The following is a 23,635-nucleotide window of genomic DNA, read 5'->3' as shown; positions in this document are numbered from 1 at the left end:
GATAATAATACCACTACTAATAATGTGTACAAACAAGTGATGCACAATGCAATTGCTCACCACCCGCTGACCGATGCCCAGCCTAACCCCGAGCAGTCCGGCCCCCTCCCCCTGGCTAGCCACCCCTATGTATTGTTTAGCCTGACGTCAGATGCTATGGAATACCCCTTTGGCTAGTTTGGGTCACCTGTCCTGGGTCTGTCCCCTCCCAGCTCTTACTGCACCCCCAGCCTGCCTGTTGGCAGGACAGAGCAAGAAGCTGAGATGTCCTTGGCTTGGTAGAAGCACTGCTCTGCAACAATTAAAACATCGGGGTGTTATCAGCACTCTTCTCATCCTAAGCCAAAACATAGCATTCTACCAGCTACTAGGAAGAAAATTAACTCTGTTCTAACTGAAACCAGGACAAGGTGTAACCGAAAAGGCTTATTTTTGTGAACCTTTGAAGTACAAGTTGGGGAAACAATGGGGCATACACAGATTTTTATCTATGCCTAGCTCCTCATGGGCACTCTTAGGTAGAGATTTATTAGAGCAAGTAGGAGCAGAAATTGTCTTTGAAAAAGGGAAAATGGAATTAAGAACAGGAGAAGAACAACTAATAAATGTGTTAAGCTTGCCACTAATACAAACTGACCCTAAAAGTGAAATACCTTTAGAGATCACAGATCAAGTATGTCCAGGAGTTTGGGCTACCAAAGTCCCTGGAAGAGCTAAAAATGTGACCTTAATAATTATTAAATTAAAGCCAGGAGAGAAACCCGTTAAGGTTAAGTAATATCCTTTGAGGATAGAAGATAGGAAAGGAATTAAAGAGATAATTGATAAATTTTTACAGTATGGATTATTGATTGAATGCGAATCAGAATACAATGCACCCATATTGCCAATTAAAAAGGCAGATGAAAAAGCTATAGGCTAGTTCAGGATTTGAGGGCCATAAATAAAATCACTGAGGATATACATCCAGTAGTGGCAAACCCTTATACTTTTCTGACTAAATTAAAGAATAGTCAAGTCTGGTTTACCGTACTGGATTTAAAAGATGCCTTCTTCTGCCTAGGCTTAGCCACAGAAAGCCAAAACCTATTCGCCTTTGAATGGGAAAATCCCGATTCCGGCAGAAAGACGCAGCTTACGTGGACATTACTACCTCAAGGATTCAAGAATAGCCCCACTATTTTTGGAAACCAATTAGCAAGGGAACTCAAAACATGGATACCTCCGGACACTGAAGATGCTTTGTTACAATATGTAGATGGTCTCTTAATAGCTACCGAGACTAAAGGGAGTTGGATTCAATGGACTATAAGTCGTCTTAATTTTCTGGGTTTAAATGGATATCAAGTCTCTTGACAGAAAGTCCAGCTGGCTCAACAAAGTGTGACCTATCTGGGATTTGACATTTCGGAAGGACACCGAGAACTAGGAACTGAACATAAGGAAGTCATTTGCCGGACTCCAGAACCTCAAATGGTAAAGGAGCTACAAACCTTTTTAGGAATGACAGGTTGGTGTCGCCTTTGGATTTATAATTATGGACTATTGGTAAAGCCTCTATGTGAATTGATAAAGATTAACCAGTCTGGACTGGAGAAGCACAAAAAGTCTTTAAACAACTTAAACAAGAATTGATGATTTTGAAATATCAAGCAATATTGGTAGAACAGGACGACGTGGAAATTGTGATAATTAACATTGTGAATCTAGCCTCTTTTCTTAGTGATGCTCCGGCACAACCTGTGATTCACGATTGTTTAGAAACTATAGAGACTGTGTATTCCAGCCGACCAGACCTTAAGGAGGAGCCCATGGAAGATGCGGAAGAAACTTGGTTCACGGATGGGAGCAGTTTTGTTACGCAAAGACAACGTAAAGCTGGATATGCTATAACAACTACTCAGCAGGTAATCGAGTCTAAGCCTTTACCCCCTGGAACATCAGCTCAAAAGGCGGAGATAGTTGCTCTCACGAGAGCATTGGAACTGGCAGCGGGAAAAAGGGTAAATATTTGGACAGATTCTAAATATACATTCGGCGTGGTACATGCTCATGGAACAATTTGGAAAGAACATGGATTGCTGACCGCTCAGTGAAAACACAAAGTATGCTGAAGAAATTTTAAAATTGTTAGAGGCTGTAAAACAACCAGAAAAGGTAGCTATCATGCATTGTCAGGGACACCAAAAGGGGAACACCGATTTTGAAATTGGAAATCGATTGGCAGAGGCTAAGCAGGCAGCTGAAATAACTGAGGTGAAGGCATTGTCTTTGATACCAGACGGTAAAATCCAAACTATATCCAAATTATACAAAAGAAGACTTCAAATTAATTGAAGATTTGAAAGGTAAAATGAAACCAGATGGATGAGTATATTTAAAAGATAACCACATAGTAATACCCTCTAGTTTGACATGGCCCATAGTTCTTACAGAACACAATAAAACGCACTGGGGAGCTGGCACACTGCATAAGAGCCTGAGTCAGACATTAGTGGGACGATATGATAAAACAAGTAACTCAACAATGTAGCATTTGCTTACACAATAACCCCAATACCAAGAATAGAATAAAATTTGGAATAATCGGTAAAGGAAATTATTCGGGGCAACAGTGGCAAATTGATTTTTCAGAACTCCCTAGAAAAGGGGGGGATCATTATTTACTGGTTCTGACTGACACGTTTTCAGGAAGGCCTGAAGCCTTTCCCTGTCGAACAAACAAAGCAAGAGAAGTGGTTAAAGTCTTGTTAAATGAAATAATACCATGCTTTGGGATTCTAGTAGCAATGTCTTCTGATAGAGGTTCACATTTTTGTGCACAAGTGGTACAACAGATAAGTAAGATTCTAAAGATAGATTGGCAACTGCATACTCCTTATAGACCACAGGCAAGTGGACAGGTAGAAAAAATGAACCATTTAATTAAACAATAAATAGCTAAAATTGGATAAGAAGCTAATTTGTCATGGCCTCAATCCCTCCCTTTAGCATTACTTGGAATTAGAGTTAAACCTAGAATAAAAGGAAATTTGAGTCCCTTCAAAATCTTATATGGAAGGCCATAGCAATTTCTATTTAGTGGAGAGGACCTAACGCAGTTAGGATCAGAATATTTATATGCTTATATAACTGAACTTCAGAAACAATTAAATAAAGTACATACATTTGTTTTAGGGACCAGGGCTAGAGGGTTGGATCAACCAATCCACCCCTTTAAGCTCGGGGATTATATATATATAAAGACTTTTTCAGGACAACCCCTACAGGAAAAATGGAAGGAAAGTGGATGGGACCATACCAAGTATTACTGACAACACACACCGCCATTAAGATTAAGAAGCAAGCAGCTTGGATCCACAATTCAAGGGTGAAGAAGGCCCCGGCGAGGATATGGACCCCCACTCCAATTGGACCAACAAAATTACGGTTTTCCAGATCCTAATGATTGCAGGGGTGCGGTTCTCGGATTTGGGGTGGGCAACTTGGGATGAGAACTTACACCTGACCTTAATACAAACAATTTCTCAAGTAACTAATAAGACGAACTGTTGGGTATGTACCCATCTGCCACAGCATGGGAATAAGGGTGTATCGTTAATTGGGATTCCCTTGCCTGCAAACTTATCTTGGACTAATTTGTGGGAAAACACATCTTGGGGTCGAAAATATTAAGCAGTTTTGGAACTAGAAGTGAGTAGCTTCATGCCGTTAGAATCCTATTATGTATGTGTACAAAGGTGTAACCCGCCTAAGGGTATAGGAAAACAGCATTGTATAAATACGGATACCACTTATGTGGGAAATCAGACATCTTGTAATTGAACAATTGATATTAGTACGACTAGCGGCTGGGCAAATTCAACCAGCTGGCCGGTTCCAGAAGGAAAAGGGTGGTATTGGCTATGCAATGATACAGCCCGTAAGGTCTTGCCTGAGAATTGGAAGGGAACTTGCACTCTTGGAGCGGTAGTCCCCAATATGACAGTACATGATGTAGTGCCTCGAGGTTACTTGAGAAATCATATCCGGAGAATCAGATGAAAAATTAACAATCCATTGGTAGAGAGACACACCCCTTTTCATAGTTTTGTGCGATGGTTTATCCCATGGTTAGGAGTGAGTGAATTGGAAAAGGCGATAGTTAATATTTCTGCAATTATAGAGAAGTTAGAAAACAAAATTCTGGATGCTATAAAGGCTCAACAAGAAGAGATACCTAGTTTATCACAGGTAGTATTACAAAATCGGATGGCCCTAGACTTGTTACTGGCCACTCAAGGGGGAGTCTGTACAGTAATAAACACAAGTTGTTGTATGTATGTAGATCAGAGTGAAAGGATCTCTACCGACCTGGAAGAAATATGGAAGCAGACAAGGATCCTACATGAGATCAGTAAAGATGATCTTTCATGGAGTTTTAGTGAACTATGGAATAAGTTAACCTCCTGGTTGCCCAATTTCCAATGGTTGAAACAAGTATTCATTGCTCTAATCGTATTAGTAGTGTTAGGAATATTTGTGTGCATGTTGTTTAGATGCCTGCTTTGTTGTGTTACTGTAAATAATGAAAGTATCTGATGCAAAAGAATTTGCATGGGAAAGAAAAGGGGGGATTGATTAAGGAGGTATTGGGGAGGCAAGGACAATCCCCAGACAAGGACTGTATATCTCGAAACAAGACACTGGAACTCATGATAAGGAAGCGGCAGGCGGACAGAGAAACGAATGTAAGGACTATAAATCTCAAAACTGGACATTGGAATTCATTATAAAGATACAACAAACGGAAGAATTAGCAACAACCAGCTCTTGCAATTAAGAAACATGCCAATTCAGCAGATTCCTGACCAAAGGTGAAAAGTACACTGTGAGGAAGACTCGGGGTCTTCCTCCCAAAGACCCCTGCCCACGTCCCAAAGACCCCTGCCCACAATTCCTGGAAGGCTCTGCGCAGGCGCAAGGTGCCAAAAGGCTAATTAGCATGAGAAGCGAGGGAAGGCGGGGATAGGTAATGCATATGTATAGGTGCTTGTAGAATATTGATAGATAGATTGTATAAATTCAAGACTGCTTTCTGCTTTGGGTATGCACGATAGGTGGAGAGATCCCCCGTGCATCCAGCGCTGCAATAAAGAATATACCACTTAAAGGAATTTCGGCTTCGATCTTTGAATCAATTTGGCGACCCAGACGAGACAACCTCTCTGCCGGACCGCAGGACCCGCTGGGAACAGGACTCCCTAGGGTACCCCCGGGATTTCCCAGAGGGACTCCTCGACTCACCGGATCACTGCGGAGGCAGACAAGGACCCCATCATTGTAAGTGAGTATATTCTTTATTCTGGTTTGGTTTTCTGGTAGACCGGTCATCTGGAACTGTCTGTAAGTCAGAAGGTGATCTTCTGCGAGGCAGTGTTTGGTATATTCTTTGTGGTTAGCACCATAAGTATATGTTTGGGGACCTTAAGGAAGGAGCTCGCTTTAAGGTCCATCTGGAATTGTGTTGTCTATTTCGGTTTTCTGACTCATGGAGTATGGTATTTAACTCTGGTTATTGTTACTGCGATTTTGGCTATTTTCCTGGTGGTAATAGTAGGTTCGTGGCATTGTTATAAGAAAGATATCATTACGGTGTTACACAGTTCGGTTTTCTGACTTATCGCATGTGGAATTTGACTCTGACTATTGTTACTGTGATTTTGGCAATATTGCTGGTAATAGTAGTTTTGTGACATCGCTACTGAAAGATATTGCGTGCCCGTATTTTTGTGAGTGATACGTTTTGTGACACGCTTTTGTAAGTAACATGTGTATTCTGAAAGTGTAAACTGGAAACTGGGGGGGCAAACAAGCAGTGAAATTTTAAAGAAAAGTGTGTTAGGATGTGTTTTAAGTCACTGGAAGGATATTGGAGGATCTGCCGGTGGAAGTGTGAACAGGAAAACATGGATAAAATATCGTAATCAGTGGTGGCCGCTTTATAAGCTGGAATGTGGAGAAAAGTGGCCCCTAAATGGAACTTTAAACTATAATATTTTGCTACAGTTAATGTTGTTTTTTGAGAAGCAGAACAGGATGAAATGTTGTATACTGATGTTTCAGCATCTTGGTGGGAAAAGGTAGGGAATTAAGTTGGCCCCTGACTGAACCTTTGATGTTGGCATTAGAGAAGTACAGGCTGGAGAAAGATAAAGGAAGTGTTAAAAGGGTTGTTGAAAGTGTTAAAGGTGTTTGAAGTTGAATGAGCAGGGAAAGAGGATGTAGGAATGTTAATAGTTCTGCCTCTGCCCGAGGCAGAGATCTTAAAATCAGGGGTGTTAGCCCTTTAGGGCAAAGGGACCATGATCGGTCCGAGAGAGTTGTCACAGAAACAGAAAAGCAGTCAACTCTTAAAACAACCTGAGTTCATGGGCGAGCTCAGATTGCTGATGGGACCGTTCAGGGAACTGTGGACAATTGCATTCCCCGGACCGACCCCCACTAAGACCCGAATCATCCTGAAAATTATGAACGGTTAAGTAAATACTAAAACCTGGATGAATTGGGAATTGAGAATATGCTTCCAACAAGGTCTAAAAGAAACCCCTATGGAATTTTTGGACCAACTCTGAGATGTAATGAAAATAAATAAATAAATAAATAAATAAATAAATAAATAAAACAAAACGGTTTGGACCTGGCTTTGGAGGACAAATTGACTAGCCTTTTCCTAGGGTAATCAACCCCTGATTTCAACAGGAATAACGGGGACCTGGGGAATCTACCCTAGCGGATCCTCCACTGGTTATAATGAAGCTAGGGGAGGAATGGAAGTGAAATTTCTTATTGATATGGGGCAACGTATTCAGTTCTAAATCAAGCATTAATGCCTTCACAGAATTATTATGTTAGGGTAAAAGGCGTGTCGTGGTTTAAACCGGCCGGCAGCTAAACACCACGCAGCTGTTCTGTCACCCTCCCCCTCCCTCTCTGGGACGGGGGAGAGAAATGGAAAGTGAAGCCCGTGAGTTGAGATAAAGACAGTTTAATAAGACAAAATAATAATAATAATAATAATAATAATAATAATAATAATAATAATAATACAATGATGATAATAGTACCACTACTAATAATGTGTACAAACAAGTGATGCACAATGCAATTGCTCACCACCCGCTGACCGATGCCCAGCCTAACCCCGAGCAGTCCGGCCCCCTCCCCCTGGCTAGCCACCCCTATGTATTGTTTAGCCTGACGTCAGATGCTATGGAATACCCCTTTGGCTAGTTTGGGTCACCTGTCCTGGGTCTGTCCCCTCCCAGCTCTTACTGCACCCCCAGCCTGCCTGTTGGCAGGACAGAGCAAGAAGCTGAGATGTCCTTGGCTTGGTAGAAGCACTGCTCTGCAACAATTGAAACATCGGGGTGTTATCAGCACTCTTCTCATCCTAAGCCAAAACATAGCATTCTACCAGCTACTAGGAAGAAAATTAACTCTGTTCTAACTGAAACCAGGACAAGGTGTAACCGAAAAGGCTTATTTTTGTGAACCTTTGAAGTACAAGTTGGGGAAACAATGGGGCATACACAGATTTTTATCTATGCCTAGCTCCTCATGGGCACTCTTAGGTAGAGATTTATTAGAGCAAGTAGGAGCAGAAATTGTCTTTGAAAAAGGGAAAATGGAATTAAGAACAGGAGAAGAACAACTAATAAATGTGTTAAGCTTGCCACTAATACAAACTGACCCTAAAAGTGAAATACCTTTAGAGATCACAGATCAAGTACGTCCAGGAGTTTGGGCTACCGAAGTCCCTGGAAGAGCTAAAAATGTGACCTTAATAATTATTAAATTAAAGCCAGGAGAGAAACCCGTTAAGGTTAAGTAATATCCTTTGAGGATAGAAGATAGGAAAGGAATTAAAGAGATAATTGATAAATTTTTACAGTATGGATTATTGATTGAATGCGAATCAGAATACAATGCACCCATATTGCCAATTAAAAAGGCAGATGAAAAAGCTATGGGCTAGTTCAGGATTTGAGGGCCATAAATAAAATCACTGAGGATATACATCCAGTAGTGGCAAACCCTTATACTTTGCTGACTAAATTAAAGAATAGTCAAGTCTGGTTTACCGTACTGGATTTAAAAGATGCCTTCTTCTGCCTAGGCTTAGCCACAGAAAGCCAAAACCTATTCGCCTTTGAATGGGAAAATCCCGATTCCGGCAGAAAGACGCAGCTTACGTGGACATTACTACCTCAAGGATTCAAGAATAGCCCCACTATTTTTGGAAACCAATTAGCAAGGGAACTCGAAACATGGATACCTCCGGACACTGAAGGTGCTTTGTTACAATATGTAGATGATCTCTTAATAGCTACCGAGACTAAAGGGAGTTGGATTCAATGGACTATAAGTCGTCTTAATTTTCTGGGTTTAAATGGATATCAAGTCTCTTGACAGAAAGTCCAGCTGGCTCAACAAAGTGTGACCTATCTGGGATTTGAAATTTCGGAAGGACACCGAGAACTAGGAACTGAACATAAGGAAGTCATTTGCCGGACTCCAGAACCTCAAATGGTAAAGGAGCTACAAACCTTTTTAGGAATGACAGGTTGGTGTCGCCTTTGGATTTATAATTATGGACTATTGGTAAAGCCTCTATGTGAATTGATAAAGATTAACCAGTCTGGACTGGAGAAGCACAAAAAGTCTTTAAACAACTTAAACAAGAATTGATGATTTTGAAATATCAAGCAATATTGGTAGAACAGGACGACGTGGAAATTGTGATAATTAACATTGTGAATCTAGCCTCTTTTCTTAGTGATGCTCCGGCACAACCTGTGATTCACGATTGTTTAGAAACTATAGAGACTGTGTATTCCAGCCGACCAGACCTTAAGGAGGAGCCCATGGAAGATGCGGAAGAAACTTGGTTCACGGATGGGAGCAGTTTTGTTACGCAAAGACAACGTAAAGCTGGATATGCTATAACAACTACTCAGCAGGTAATCGAGTCTAAGCCTTTACCCCCTGGCACATCAGCTCAAAAGGCGGAGATAGTTGCTCTCACGAGAGCATTGGAACTGGCAGCGGGAAAAAGGGTAAATATTTGGACAGATTCTAAATATACATTCGGCGTGGTACATGCTCATGGAACAATTTGGAAAGAACATGGATTGCTGACCGCTCAGTGAAAACACAAAGTATGCTGAAGAAATTTTAAAATTGTTAGAGGCTGTAAAACAACCAGAAAAGGTAGCTATCATGCATTGTCAGGGACACCAAAAGGGGAACACCGATTTTGAAATTGGAAATCGATTGGCAGAGGCTAAGCAGGCAGCTGAAATAACTGAGGTGAAGGCATTGTCTTTGATACCAGACGGTAAAATCCAAACTATATCCAAATTATACAAAAGAAGACTTCAAATTAATTGAAGATTTGAAAGGTAAAATGAAACCAGATGGATGAGTATATTTAAAAGATAACCACATAGTAATACCCTCTAGTTTGACATGGCCCATAGTTCTTACAGAACACAATAAAACGCACTGGGGAGCTGGCACACTGCATAAGAGCCTGAGTCAGACATTAGTGGGACGATATGATAAAACAAGTAACTCAACAATGTAGCATTTGCTTACACAATAACCCCAATACCAAGAATAGAATAAAATTTGGAATAATCGGTAAAGGAAATTATTCGGGGCAACAGTGGCAAATTGATTTCTCAGAACTCCCTAGAAAAGGGGGGGATCATTATTTACTGGTTCTGACTGACACGTTTTCAGGAAGGCCTGAAGCCTTTCCCTGTCGAACAAACAAAGCAAGAGAAGTGGTTAAAGTCTTGTTAAATGAAATAATACCATGCTTTGGGATTCTAGTCGCAATGTCTTCTGATAGAGGTTCACATTTTTGTGCACAAGTGGTACAACAGATAAGTAAGATTCTAAAGATAGATTGGCAACTGCATACTCCTTATAGACCACAGGCAAGTGGACAGGTAGAAAAAAGGAACCATTTAATTAAACAATAAATAGCTAAAATTGGATAAGAAGCTAATTTGTCATGGCCTCAATCCCTCCCTTTAGCATTACTTGGAATTAGAGTTAAACCTAGAATAAAAGGAAATTTGAGTCCCTTCAAAATCTTATATGGAAGGCCATAGCAATTTCTATTTAGTGGAGAGGACCTAACGCAGTTAGGATCAGAATAAGTTTAAGGGTAAGTGTTAGGGTAAGTGTAAGGATAAGGATAAGTGTACAAGTCAGGGTAAGGTTTAGAGTTAGGATTAGCGTTTGGGTTAGGGTAAGGGTAAGTGTTAGGGTAATGGTTAGGGTTAATTTTAGGTGTAGGGTGACGGATAAGAAAGGGTAAGGAGTAGGTTAAGGTTAAGCGTAAGGTTAAGGTTAAGAGTAAGTGTAAGTTTTAGGGTACGGTTTAGGGTTAATGTAAGGGTCAGGGTAAGTGTTTGGGTAAGATTTAGGGTTAGGGTAAGAGTAAGTATATGGGTAATGCTAAGGGTAAGTGTTAGTGTTAGGGTAAGTGTAAGGTTTAGATTTAGGCTAAGGGTTAGTGTAGCAGAAAGGGTAAGGGTTACGGTAAGTGTAAGTGTAAGGATAAGGTTAAGGTTTAGGCTTACGTTAAGGGTAAGAGTAATGCTTTGGTAAGGGTAAGAGTAAGGGTAAGGGTAAGGGTAAGGGTAAGGGTAAGGGTAAGGGTAAGGGTACTGGTAGAAGTATGTGTTAGAGTACGGCTTATGGTAAGGGTACAAGTAGCTCCCCCCCCAGAGACAGGACCCAAAGGTGTACAACCAGTTCCCAACACCCCTGAGACACAGGCCCCAACCCCCCTCCAGACACAGGGACCCAAATTCTACAAGCAGCTCCCAACCCCTGCCAGGCAGGCCCCCTACCCTATACAAGCAGCTCCCAACCTCCCCCCCCCCCCCCGAGGGAGGCCCCCAAGCCCCCCACAAACACAGGCCCCTACAGTGTACAGGCAGCTCCCAGCCACCCCCAGATGCTGGCCCCAAAGTTGTACAAACAGCTCCCAGCCACCCTGCAGAAACAGATTCCTACATTGTACAAGCAGTTCCCAGCCCGCTAGACACAGGCCCTGACCCCCCACACATGCAGGCCCCAAAGGTGTACAAGCAGCTCCCACCCCTCCCCCAGACGCAGGTCCCAAGCCCCCCCCCCCCAAACACAGGCCCCTACAACCAGCACCCAACCCCCTACCCCCGATGCCAGGCCCAAAGGTGTAGAAGCAGCTCCAAACCTCCTCCCTCAACCCAGGCTCCAACAGTGTACAAGCACCTCCCAACCAACCCTCCCCTTCACCCCCCCCGACACAGGCTCCAAAGGAATACAAAGAGCTCTCACCCCTCCCCCAGATGCTGGTCTCAACCCCCCCCCCCCAGAAGCAGGCCCCAAAGGTGTAGAGTCAGCTCCCAACCCCCTCAGTGCTGGCCCCTAGGGTCTACAAGCAGCTCCCCCCTTGCCCCCAGATACCGGCCCCCAGACACAGACCCCAAAAGCCTAATCACAGGCCCTGAACTCTAGAGGCAGGCTCCAAAACCCAGGACAAAGCCCCAGTGGTTCGAGACAGGGCCCAAATCCCAGACACAGGCCCCAAACGCTAAACATATGCCAAAAAAAATATTAGTGCTGGTGCCAAATGTTACAGACAGGCCCAAAAGCCCAAGATGCTCAAGGCTGAGACGTACCTTGGCTTTCTGAATTACTGGAAAGCAGCTTTCATTCTCAGATAATTGTGTGCAGGCTGATTAAGGAGGTATTGGGGAGGCAAGGACAATCCCCAGACAAGGACTGTGTATCTCGAAACAAGACACTGGAACTCATGATAAGGAAGCGGCAGGCGGACAGAGAAACGAATGTAAGGACTATAAATCTCGAAACTGGACATTGGAATTCATTATAAAGATACAACAAACGGAAGAATTAGCAACAACCAGCTCTTGCAATTAAGAAACATGCCAATTCAGCAGATTCCTGACCAAAGGTGAAAAGTACACTGTGAGGAAGACTCGGGGTCTTCCTCCCAAAGACCCCTGCCCACGTCCCAAAGACCCCTGCCCACAATTCTTGGAAGGCTCTGCGCAGGCGCAAGGTGCCAAAAGGCTAATTAGCATGAGAAGCGAGGGAAGGCGGGGATAGGTAATGCATATGTATAGGTGCTTGTAGAATATTGATAGATTGATTGTATAAATTCAAGACTGCTTTCTGCTTTGGGTATGCACGATAGGTGGAGAGATCCCCCGTGCATCCAGCGCTGCAATAAAGAATATACCACTTAAAGGAATTTCGGCTTCGATCTTTGAATCAATTTGGCGACCCAGACGAGACAACCTCTCTGCCGGACCGCAGGACCCGCTGGGAACAGGACTCCCTAGGGTACCCCCGGGATTTCCCGCAGGGACTCCTCGACTCACCGGATCACTGCGGAGGCAGACAAGGACCTCATCATTGTAAGTGAGTATATTCTTTATTCTGGTTTGGTTTTCTGGTAGACCGGTCATCTGGGACTGTCTGTAAGTCAGAAGGTGATCTTCTGCGAGGCAGTGTTTGGTATATTCTTTGTGGTTAGCACCATAAGTATATGTTTGGGGACCTTAAGGAAGGAGCTCGCTTTAAGGTCCATCTGGAATTGTGTTGTCTATTTCGGTTTTCTGACTCATGGAGTATGGTATTTAACTCTGGTTATTGTTACTGCGATTTTGGCTATTTTCCTGGTGGTAATAGTAGGTTCGTGGCATTGTTATAAGAAAGATATCGTTACGGTGTTACACAGTTTGGTTTTCTGACTTATCGCATGTGGAATTTGACTCTGACTATTGTTACTGTGATTTTGGCAATATTGCTGGTAATAGTAGTTTTGTGACATCGCTACTGAAAGATATTGCGTGCCCGTATTTTTGTGAGTGATACGTTTTGTGACACGCTTTTGTAAGTAACATGTGTATTCTGAAAGTGTAAACTGGAAACTGGGGGGGCAAACAAGCAGTGAAATTTTAAAGAAAAGTGTGTTAGGATGTGTTTTAAGTCACTGGAAGGATATTGGAGGATCTGCCGGTGGAAGTGTGAACAGGAAAACATGGATAAAATATCGTAATCAGTGGTGGCCGCTTTATAAGCTGGAATGTGGAGAAAAGTGGCCCCTAAATGGAACTTTAAACTATAATATTTTGCTACAGTTAATGTTGTTTTTTGAGAAGCAGAACAGGATGAAATGTTGTATACTGATGTTTCAGCATCTTGGTGGGAAAAGGTACGGAATTAAGTTGGCCCCTGACTGAACCTTTGATGTTGGCATTAGAGAAGTACAGGCTGGAGAAAGATAAAGGAAGTGTTAAAAGGGTTGTTGAAAGTGTTAAAGGTGTTTGAAGTTGAATGAGCAGGGAAAGAGGATGTAGGAATGTTAATAGTTCTGCTTCTGCCCGAGGCAGAGATCTTAAAATCAGGGGTGTTAGCCCTTTATGGCAAAGGGACCATGATCGGTCCGAGAGAGTTGTCACAGAAACAGAAAAGCAGTCAACTCTTAAAACAACCTGAGTTCATGGGCGAGCTCAGATTGCTGATGGGACCGTTCAGGGAACTGTGGACAATTGCATTCCCCGGACCGACCCCCACTAAGACCCGAATCATCCTGAAAATTATGAACGGTTAAGTAAATACTAAAACCTGGATGAATTGGGAATTGAGAATATGCTTCCAACAAGGTCTAAAAGAAACCCCTATGGAACTTTTGGACCAACTCTGAGATGTAATGAAAATAAATAAATAAATAAAACAAAACGGTTTGGACCTGGCTTTGGAGGACAAATTGACTAGCCTTTTCCTAGGGTAATCAACCCCTGATTTCAACAGGAATAACGGGGACCTGGGGAATCTACCCTAGCGGATCCTCCACTGGTTATAATGAAGCTAGGGGAGGAATGGAAGTGAAATTTCTTATTGATATGGGGCAACGTATTCAGTTCTAAATCAAGCATTAATGCCTTCACAGAATTATTATGTTAGGGTAAAAGGCGTGTCGTGGTTTAACCCGGCCGGCAGCTAAACACCACGCAGCTGTTCGCTCACCCTCCCCCTCCCTCTCTGGGACGGGGGAGAGAAATGGAAAGTGAAGCCCGTGAGTTGAGATAAAGACAGTTTAATAAGACAAAATAATAATAATAATAATAATAATAATAATAATAATAATACAATGATGATAATAATACCACTACTATTAATGTGTACAAACAAGTGATGCACAATGCAATTGCTCACCACCCGCTGACCGATGCCCAGCCTAACCCCGAGCAGTCCGGCCCCCTCCCCCTGGCTAGCCACCCCTATGTATTGTTTAGCCTGACGTCAGATGCTATGGAATACCCCTTTGGCTAGTTTGGGTCACCTGTCCTGGGTCTGTCCCCTCCCAGCTCTTACTGCACCCCCAGCCTGCCTGTTGGCAGGACAGAGCAAGAAGCTGAGATGTCCTTGGCTTGGTAGAAGCACTGCTCTGCAACAATTGAAACATCGGGGTGTTATCAGCACTCTTCTCATCCTAAGCCAAAACATAGCATTCTACCAGCTACTAGGAAGAAAATTAACTCTGTTCTAACTGAAACCAGGACAAGGTGTAACCGAAAAGGCTTATTTTTGTGAACCTTTGAAGTACAAGTTGGGGAAACAATGGGGCATACACAGATTTTTATCTATGCCTAGCTCCTCATGGGCACTCTTAGGTAGAGATTTATTAGAGCAAGTAGGAGCAGAAATTGTCTTTGAAAAAGGGAAAATGGAATTAAGAACAGGAGAAGAACAACTAATAAATGTGTTAAGCTTGCCACTAATACAAACTGACCCTAAAAGTGAAATACCTTTAGAGATCACAGATCAAGTATGTCCAGGAGTTTGGGCTACCAAAGTCCCTGGAAGAGCTAAAAATGTGACCTTAATAATTATTAAATTAAAGCCAGGAGAGAAACCCGTTAAGGTTAAGTAATATCCTTTGAGGATAGAAGATAGGAAAGGAATTAAAGAGATAATTGATAAATTTTTACAGTATGGATTATTGATTGAATGCGAATCAGAATACAATGCACCCATATTGCCAATTAAAAAGGCAGATGAAAAAGCTATGGGCTAGTTCAGGATTTGAGGGCCATAAATAAAATCACTGAGGATATACATCCAGTAGTGGCAAACCCTTATACTTTGCTGACTAAATTAAAGAATAGTCAAGTCTGGTTTACCGTACTGGATTTAAAAGATGCCTTCTTCTGCCTAGGCTTAGCCACAGAAAGCCAAAACCTATTCGCCTTTGAATGGGAAGGGTTAACCTTACCCTAACCCTAACCCTTACTCTAACCCTTACCCTGACCCGTACCCTTACACTTACCCTTACCCTTATACTCACCCTAATTCTTACCCATACCATAACCCATACCCTAACACATATTTGTACCCTTAACCTTACCGTTACCCTTAACCTTACCCTTACCCTTACTCTATCCGTTACCCTTACGCTTAACCTTAACATAAACCTTACCCTTAACCATACCCTTACCATAAGCCCTACAACAAAACTTACATGTACACTTACGCTTGCACTTACCCTAGCAATTACTCGTACAATTACCCTTACCCTTACCCTTACCCTTAACATAAACCTAAACCTTAAACCTTACAGTAAACCATACCCTTTCTGCTACACTTACCCTTAGCCTAAATCTAAACCTTACACCTACCCTTACTGTAACCCTCACCCTTATCATTACCAATACCCTTACTCTTACCCTTATCCTAACCCTTCTCCTTACACTTACTGTTACCTTTAACATTACCCTAACCCTAAAACTTACACTTATCCTTATCCATACCCTTACCCTTACCCTAATCCTCACCCTTAACCTAACCCTAACCCTAAACCTTACCCCAGACCTTACCCTGACCCTTACATTAACCCTAACCCTTACCCTAACCCTAACCCTAACCCTTACTCTAACCCTAACCCTTAACCTACACCTTACACTTAATCTTAACTTTAACCTTACCCTTAAAATAATACATACCCTTTTGTTTCCCTCACCATAACCCTAAAATTAACCGTAACCATTACCCTAACATTTATCCTTACCTAACCCTAACCCTTACTCTAACTTTTACTCTGACCCGGACCCTTAGACTTCCCCTTCCCCTTCCCCTTACTCTTCCCCTTCCCCTAACCCTTACCCTTACACTTACGGTTACCATTAACCTTACCCTTACCCTAACACCCTTACCCTATCCCTTACATTTATCCTTATCCATACAACTTACGCTTACCCTAACACTTAACCTTAACCTAACCCTAACCCTAAACCTTACCTGAACCCTTACCCTGACCCTTACATTAACCCTTACCCTAAAACTTACACTTAACCTTAACCTTACCCTTAACCTTAACCTAATACTTACCCTTACTTTTCCCTCACCCTAACCCTAAAATTAGCCCTAACCATTACCGCAACATTTACCCTTACCCTAACCCTTACTCTAACCCTTACCCTTACCATAACCCATACTCTAACACATACTTCTACCCGTACCCTTACCCTTACCGTAACCCTTACCCTTACTGTTACCGTTACCCTTACTGTTACCCTTACCCTTACCCTATACCTTACCCTTAACCTAACCCTAAAGCTTACCCTTATCCTAACACTTACACTTAAGTTCAGGGTAAGGGTTAGAGTAAGGGTAAGTGTTAGCGTAATGGTTAGGCTAATTTTAGGTTTAGGGTGAGGGAAACGTAAGGGTAAGTATTAGGTTAAGTTTAAGGATAAGGTTAAGAGTTATGGTAAGGGTTTGGTTTAATGTAAGGGTAAGGGTTTGGGAAACGTTTAGGATAAGGGTAAGAGAAGGGCTAATGGTAAGGGTAAGGATGATGTTTAGTGTAAGGGTTAGATTTAGTTAAGGGTAAGGGTTAGTGTAAGTTTAAGAGTAAGGCTAAGTGTAAGGGTATGTGTAAAAGTACGGGTAATTGTAAGGGTTAGAGAAAGGGTTAGGGTAAGGGTAAGAGTAAGGGTATTGGTAATGATAAGGGTGAGGGTTACAGTAAGGGTAAGTGTAAGGTTTAGATTTAGGCTAAGGGGAAGTGTAGCAGAAAGGGTAAGGTTTACTGTAAGGTTTAAGGTTTCGGCTTAGGTTAAGGGTAAGGGTAAGGGTAAGGGTAATTGTACGAGTAATTGCTAGGGTAAGTGTAAGCGTAAGTGTACATGTAAGTGTTGATGTATGGCTTATGGTAAGGGTAATGTCAAGGGTAAGGTTTATGTTAAGGGAAAGCGTAAGAGTAACGGATAGAATAAGGATAAGTGTAACGGTTAAGTGTTAGGGTAATGGTTAGGGTTAATATTAGGATTAGGGTGAGAAAAATGTAAGGTTAAGTACTAGCTTAAGGTTAAGGGTAAGGTTAAGGTTAAGAGTAAGTGTAAGGTTTAGGTTAAGGGTTAGGGTTAATGTAAGGTTCAGGGAAAGGTTTGGGGTAAGGTTTAGGGTTAGGTTCAGCTTAAGGGTAAGGGTTGGGGTAAGGTTAAGGGTATGGATAAGGATAAGTGTAAGGGATAGGGTAAGGGTAAGGGTTAGCATAAGGGTAAGATTAATGGTAAGGTTTATGTTAAGGGTAAGCGTAAGGGTAATGGATAGAGTAAGGGTAAGGGTAACGGTAAGGTTAAGGGTACAAATATGTGTTAGGGTATGGGTTATGGTATGGGTAAGAGTTAGGGTAATGTAAGGGTAAGGGTGAGTGTAAGGGTATGGGTCAGGGTAAGGGTTAGAATAATGGTTAGGGTTAATTTTAGGGTTAGGGTGAGGGAAACGTAAGGGTAAGTATTGGGTTAAGGTAAGGGTAAGTGTAAGGTTTAGATTTAGGCTAATGGTAAGTGTAGCAGAAAGGGTAAGATTTACGATAAGGGTAAGTGTTAGGGTAAGGGTATGGTTTAGGGTAACATAAAGGGTAAGGATTACGGTAAGGGTAAGGGTACGGGTAGAAGAATTTGTTAGAGTATGGCTTATGGTAAGGGTAAGGTTTAGGGTAAGAGTAAGTGTAAGTGTATGTGTAAGGGTACGGGTCATTGTAAGGGTTAGAGTAAGGGTTAGGGTAAGGGTGTTAGGGTAATGGTTAGGGTAAATTTTAGGCTTATGGTGAGGGAAACGTGAGGGTAAGGATTAGGTTAAGGTTAAGGGTAAGGTTAAGGTTAAGAGTAAGTGTAAGGTTTAGGATAAGGGTTAGGGTTAATGTAAGGGTCAGGGTAAGGGTTGGGGTAAGGTTTAGGGTAAGGAGAAGAGTAAGGGTATGGTTAATGGTAAGGGTGAGGGTTAGGGTTAGGGTAAGGATAAGGGTAAGTGTAAGGTTTAGGGTAAGGGTAATGGTATGGAGAAGGGTAAGGGTAAGGGTAAGTGTAAGGGTAAGGGTAGGAGTAATTGAACGAGTAATTCCTAGGGTAACTGTAAGCGTAAGTGTACATTTAAGTGTTGTTGTATGGCTTATTGTAAGGGTAAGGTTAAGTGTTAGGGTAATGGTTATGGTTAATTATAGGGTTAGGGTGAGAAAAACGTAAGGTTAAGTATTAGCTAAAGGTTAAGTGTAAGGTTAATGTTAAGAGTAAGTGTAAGGTTTAGGGTAAGGGTTAGGGTTAATTTAAGGGTCAGGGTAAGGGTTGGGGTAAGGTTTAGGGTAAGGGTTAGGTTAAGGGTAAGTGTTAGGGTAAGAGTAAGGTTAATGGTAACCGTAAGTGTAAAGGTAAGGTTTAGGATAAGGATAAGGGTATGGGTAATGGTAAGGGTGAGGGTTATGCTAAGGGTAAGTGTAAGGTTTAGATTTAGGCTAAGGGTAAGTGTAGCAGAAAGGGTAAGCTTTACGGTAAGGTTTAAGGTTTAGGCTTAGGTTAAGGGTAAGGGTAAGGGTAAGGTTTAGATTTAGGAAAAGGGTAAGTGTAGCAGAAAGGTTAAGGGTTAGGGTAAGTGTTAGGATAAGGGTAAGGTTAAGGGTAAGGGTAATGGTATGGATAAGGGTAAGGGTAAGGGTAAGGGTAAGGGTAAGGGTAAGGGTAAGGGTAAGGGTAAGGGTTAGGGTAAGGGTAAGGGTAAGGGTAAGGGTAAGGGTAAGGGTAAGGGTAAGGGTAAGGGTAAGGGTAAGGGTAAGGGTAAGGGTAAGGGTAAGGGTAAGGGTAAGGGTACGGGTCAGGGTAAGGGTTAGAGTAAGGGTTTGTGTAAGGGTAAGGGTTAGGATAAGTGTAAGGGTGCAAGCAAGGATTAGGGCAAGAGTAATTGTAAGGGTAATAGTAAGGGTTAGGGTAAGTTTAAGGGTAAGGGAAAGTGTTAGGATATGTTTTAGGGGAAGCGGAAGGGTAAGGGTTAGGTTAAGTGTAAGGGGAAGGGGAAGGTAAGGGGAAGGGTTGGAGTAAGGATTAGGGTAAGGGTAAGGTTATGGTTAAAGGAAAGAGTAAGGGTAAGGAAAAAGTAAAGGTAAGGATTTGGGTAATGGTAAGGGTGAGAAGTGTTAGGTAAGGGTTACGGTAAGGGTTAGGTAACACAGTGTACAACCTGGGACGTCACACGCAGAGCTGCCTCTGGCAAGGTGAGTGAGGAACAGATGTAGCAGTTGTTGTGTTGTAGGTCTCACTGTTCCTCTAAGCATCCCCTCTTTGTCTTTTAGAGGTGTTGTAGCTGTTTGAAGAGGGTAGATTGAAGCATCTGCCTCGGGGGCTGGTAAGCGGCAGAGGTAAGGGAGCAGATGAGAGTAACTTACCTAGTTGTGCTGTGTCTTTGGATGCTGCATCGGCCTATGCGTTTCTTTTTCTTTCACAGGTGTCTCGCACAGGCTCAAAGGAGCGAAGTGCACTCTGAAGAGCTGTGTAAGAAGAGGGGCTGGTCATGAGCTGGGTTGGAGCAGAACGACCAAGTAGCACAAGGTGACTATGAAAGGTGTCCGTCTTGCTTTGCAGGTGCCGTGGCAGGCTCTCCACAGAAGTGGATAAGGATATGAGATAAGGCCAGAGAGCGACAAGGAGCGGCAAGTGCAGGGATGGTTTTGAAGCGCTGCGGTGGCTTACTCTTCTGTTCATCAGGTGCCACAGGCAAGGTGGGTTGTAACATCAGTCGTTATATTTGCATGAAAGCAGTTCACTTGAATGCCACAGTGCATCTGAGTAGGGTGTTCTAGCAGAACAAGCTTGTCTGGCACAGCAGTGCCTGATGGCAGTGTGTTTCCTCAGGTGAAGAGGTGCCTGAAGCCCCATCCTATCTAGCCTGCACACAATTATCTGAGAATGAAAGCTGCTTTCCAGTAATTCAGAAAGCCAAGGTACGTCTCAGCCTTGAGCATCTCGGGCTTTTGGGCCTGTCTGTAACATTTGGCACCAGCACTAATACTTTTTTTGGCATATGTTTAGCGTTTGGGGCCTGTGTCTGGGATTTGGGCCCTGTCTCGAACCACTGGGGCTTTGTCCTGGGTTTTGGAGCCTGCCTCTAGAGTTCAGGGCCTGTGATTAGGCTTTTGGGGTCTGTGTCTGGGGGCCGGTATCTGGGGGCAAGGGGGGAGCTGCTTGTAGACCCTAGGGGCCAGCATTGAGGGGGTTGGGAGCTGACTCTACACCTTTGGGGCCTGCTTCTGGGGGCGGGTTGAGACCAGCATCTGGGGGAGGGGTGAGAGCTCTTTGTATTCCTTTGGAGCCTGTGTCGGGGGCGGGGGGGGGGGGGGGGAAGGGGAGGGTTGGTTGGGAGGTGCTTGTACACTGTTGGAGCCTGGGTTGAGGGAGGAGGTTTGGAGCTGCTTCTACACCTTTGGGCCTGGCATCGGGGGTAGGGGGTTGGGTGCTGGTTGTAGGGGCCTGTGTTTGGGGGGGGGGCTTGGGACCTGCGTCTGGGGGAGGGGTGGGAGCTGCTTGTACACCTTTGGGGCCTGCATGTGTGGGGGGTCAGGGCCTGTGTCTAGCGGGTTGGGAACTGCTTGTACAATGTAGGAATCTGTTTCTGCAGGGTGGCTGGGAGCTGTTTGTACAACTTTGGGGCCAGCATCTGGGGGTGGCTGGGAGCTGCCTGTACACTGTAGGGGCCTGTGTTTGTGGGGGGCTTGGGGGCCTCCCTCGGGGGGGGGGGGGAGGTTGGGAGCTGCTTGTATAGGGTAGGGGGCGTGCCTGGCAGGGGTTGGGAGCTGCTTGTAGAATTTGGGTCCCTGTGTCTGGGGGGGGGTTGGGGCCTGTGTCTCAGGGGTATTGGGAACTGGTTGTACACCTTTGGGTCCTGTCTCTGGGGGGGGAGCTACTTGTACACTTTTGGGGTCTGTATTTGAGGGGGGTTGGGAGCTGCTTGTGCACTTTTGGACCTATATTTAAGCTGGTTGGGAGTTGCTCATGCATTCTAGGTGCCTCCCTTTTGAGAAGGGTTGGGGCCTGCATCTGTGGGTGGTTGGGAGCTGCTTGTACACTATAGGGGCCATGGTCTTGGAGGGGGGTCTGGGCTGTTTATACACCTTTGTGGCCTGTGTTTGGGGGGGAGGGGGTGGGCCTGTGCCTGGGGGAGTTGGGAGGTGTTTGTTCACTCTAGGAGCCTCCATTTGGGGGTCTTTGGGGCCTCCCTTTGAGGGGGAGGGAGTTGGGAGTTGGTTGTACACCTCCGCATCCCATGTCTTGGGGGGGGGTGGGGGGAGTGGGACCGGTCTCTGAAGGGGCGGGTTGTGAGCTGCTTGTACACCTGTGTCGGGGGGAGGGTAGGGGGGTTGGCGGGGGGCGGGCCGGGGTCTTGGGCCAGTGTCTGGGTGGAGTCCAGTTCTTGGGAGGGGCTGGTGGGGTAGGAGCTGCTTGTGGGCAGTTGGGATCTGCATCTGGGTGTGGTTGGTGCCTGCTTCTGTTGGCAGTTTGGGGCCTGCTTGTAGACTTGTGCAGCCTGGGTTTGGGGGCTTTTCTGTAACGTTTGGGGTCTGCATTTTTGCTTTGGGATGCATCTTGAGCTTTTGAGGCCTAGCAGTAGCATTTGGGGCCTGCATCTGGGGCTTTTCTGTAGCATTTTGGTTGCATATTTGTGATTTGGGGCCTGTATCCAGGGTTTTGCCTTTTTTGTAGTTTCCATCTTTGTGTGTGTGTGTTTCGTTGTTGGTTGTCTGGGGTTAGGGGCAGTTTGGGGTTTGGATTAAGGTCAGTGTCATTAGCGTTAGGGGGTTGATAATAAGGGTTAGGGTTGTGGTTAGAGTTGTTAGGTTTAAGGGGAATAAGGATTTCAGGGTAAGGGGATCAAGGTTGTGGGAATAAAAATGTTGTTTTTGCGCAGTTACATCCTGCAGAGGGAAGGAAGGTGGTATTGAGATATGCTTGCAGTGATAAGACAGCTTAACAGTGTGAAATGAGTTCATCTGATTCGTGTCAATATGGAACAATGCTAGGGCCGCATGATATGATGAAAAGTCTGAGAAAACCAGAGTGGTTAATGTATATAGCTCTTGTATCTTGCAAAGGAATGGTCCAGCAATTCGGGTCAATAGGGGATAAGAGAACAAAGGGGTTTCAGAATAACTGCTAACTTTTACAACTGTTGATGGGACACTATGCAAGTGTCTGCCATCCAGCCAAGATGGACAAAGGAGATGGACAAGAGAAAAGCCTGGGAGGAAGACTACGAGCCTTCAGTACGAGCGGCCCCCAGAGGGACCACCGGAGACTGATAACGCCTGCACCAGTGGGAGGGTTTGGATTCTGGGAACTAATTAGAATAACCCTGCCTTTTGTAGAAGTAGTAATGAATATGTATTAGCCTAGCAGCATAAAAACCAGCCGCCTGATGTAACTTGTGTGCGTCTTGGTGGAGCAGAGACTCCTGGCGCACCCAGCGCTGCTTGCTTACCTCTATTCATTTAATAAATTGTAAATTTCAATTGCAATCCTATTTGGGACCCAGTCATTTATTACAAGTGGGGGCTCGTCCGGGAGGGCTTTGGTTCCTGATTTCTGGTTTGATCTAGGAGAGGCACCCCCACCATTTGGTGGCTGCTGTTTGAGTCAGGTCGGAACTAATGGCATCTTGAACCTGAATAAAGGTAAGCAAAGTTTCTGATTCTTTTTTTCAGCTCCCTTGCCAGCTGCAGCACTATATTTTGCCCGTAATTGTGTGTGTGAAGATCCGAACAAAGATGACGGAGTCGTAAGCATTTAAAGCGTATACCGTTCGGTTGGGTGGGGTTCGGTTGCCTGTGTGTGTAAGAGTGTGACTGAGATGGAACTTAGTTCCGAAGCGATTGTGGAGGTCTTCTAACCGCGGTTCCAATCTCCCGCGAGGGACTTGGCCGGTGAAGGACCGAAGGGATTCCTATAGGATTTGTGGGTGTGTGATAGGTCCTCGACCCCCTGCAAGACACTCTTACTAAGGTAACCAAGGGCTGTGGGAATTGCCATAGTAAAATTCCTAGATGGGTCAGACAAAATCGAAGACCAGAGACCAGAAGAAAGGGAGCAAATTACCAGTCATACCACCAGAAAGTCCATTAGGAATAACGATTAGAAATTGGAATGATAGGGACCCCAGAAAAGGAAAAAGTAAATTAAAAATGGTCCAGTATTGTGTGACAGAATGGCCAAAGGAGCCTTTAAGACTACATGTCTTT

The 23,635-nt window shown here is 44.0% G+C and overlaps 1 protein-coding gene and 1 long non-coding RNA gene across 2 annotated transcripts in view; one reads left to right on the top strand and one right to left on the bottom strand.

The window, feature by feature from the left end:
• The window catches only part of LOC311443867 (uncharacterized protein), a gene marked incomplete at its 5' end in the record, with an annotated part of 212,380 nt that overhangs the window by 61,375 nt on the left and 127,370 nt on the right, over positions 1-23,635 (bottom strand). The gene's annotated exons all lie outside the window — the stretch shown is intronic.
• The window catches only part of LOC311443691, a 206,836-nt gene continuing 203,204 nt past the window's right edge, over positions 20,004-23,635 (top strand). Inside the window, exon 1 of the long non-coding RNA XR_014697430.1 lies at positions 20,004-20,125. This is a non-coding gene — a long non-coding RNA (uncharacterized lncRNA). The remainder of the gene's footprint in view (positions 20,126-23,635) is intronic.

Source organism: Aythya ferina (assembly GCF_964211825.1).
Source record: "Aythya ferina genome assembly, chromosome: 13".
NCBI classification, from domain to species: Eukaryota; Metazoa; Chordata; class Aves; order Anseriformes; family Anatidae; genus Aythya; species Aythya ferina.
The sequence above is the reverse complement of the archived record's forward strand: the minus strand, read 5'-3'. Positions and strand labels throughout refer to the sequence as shown.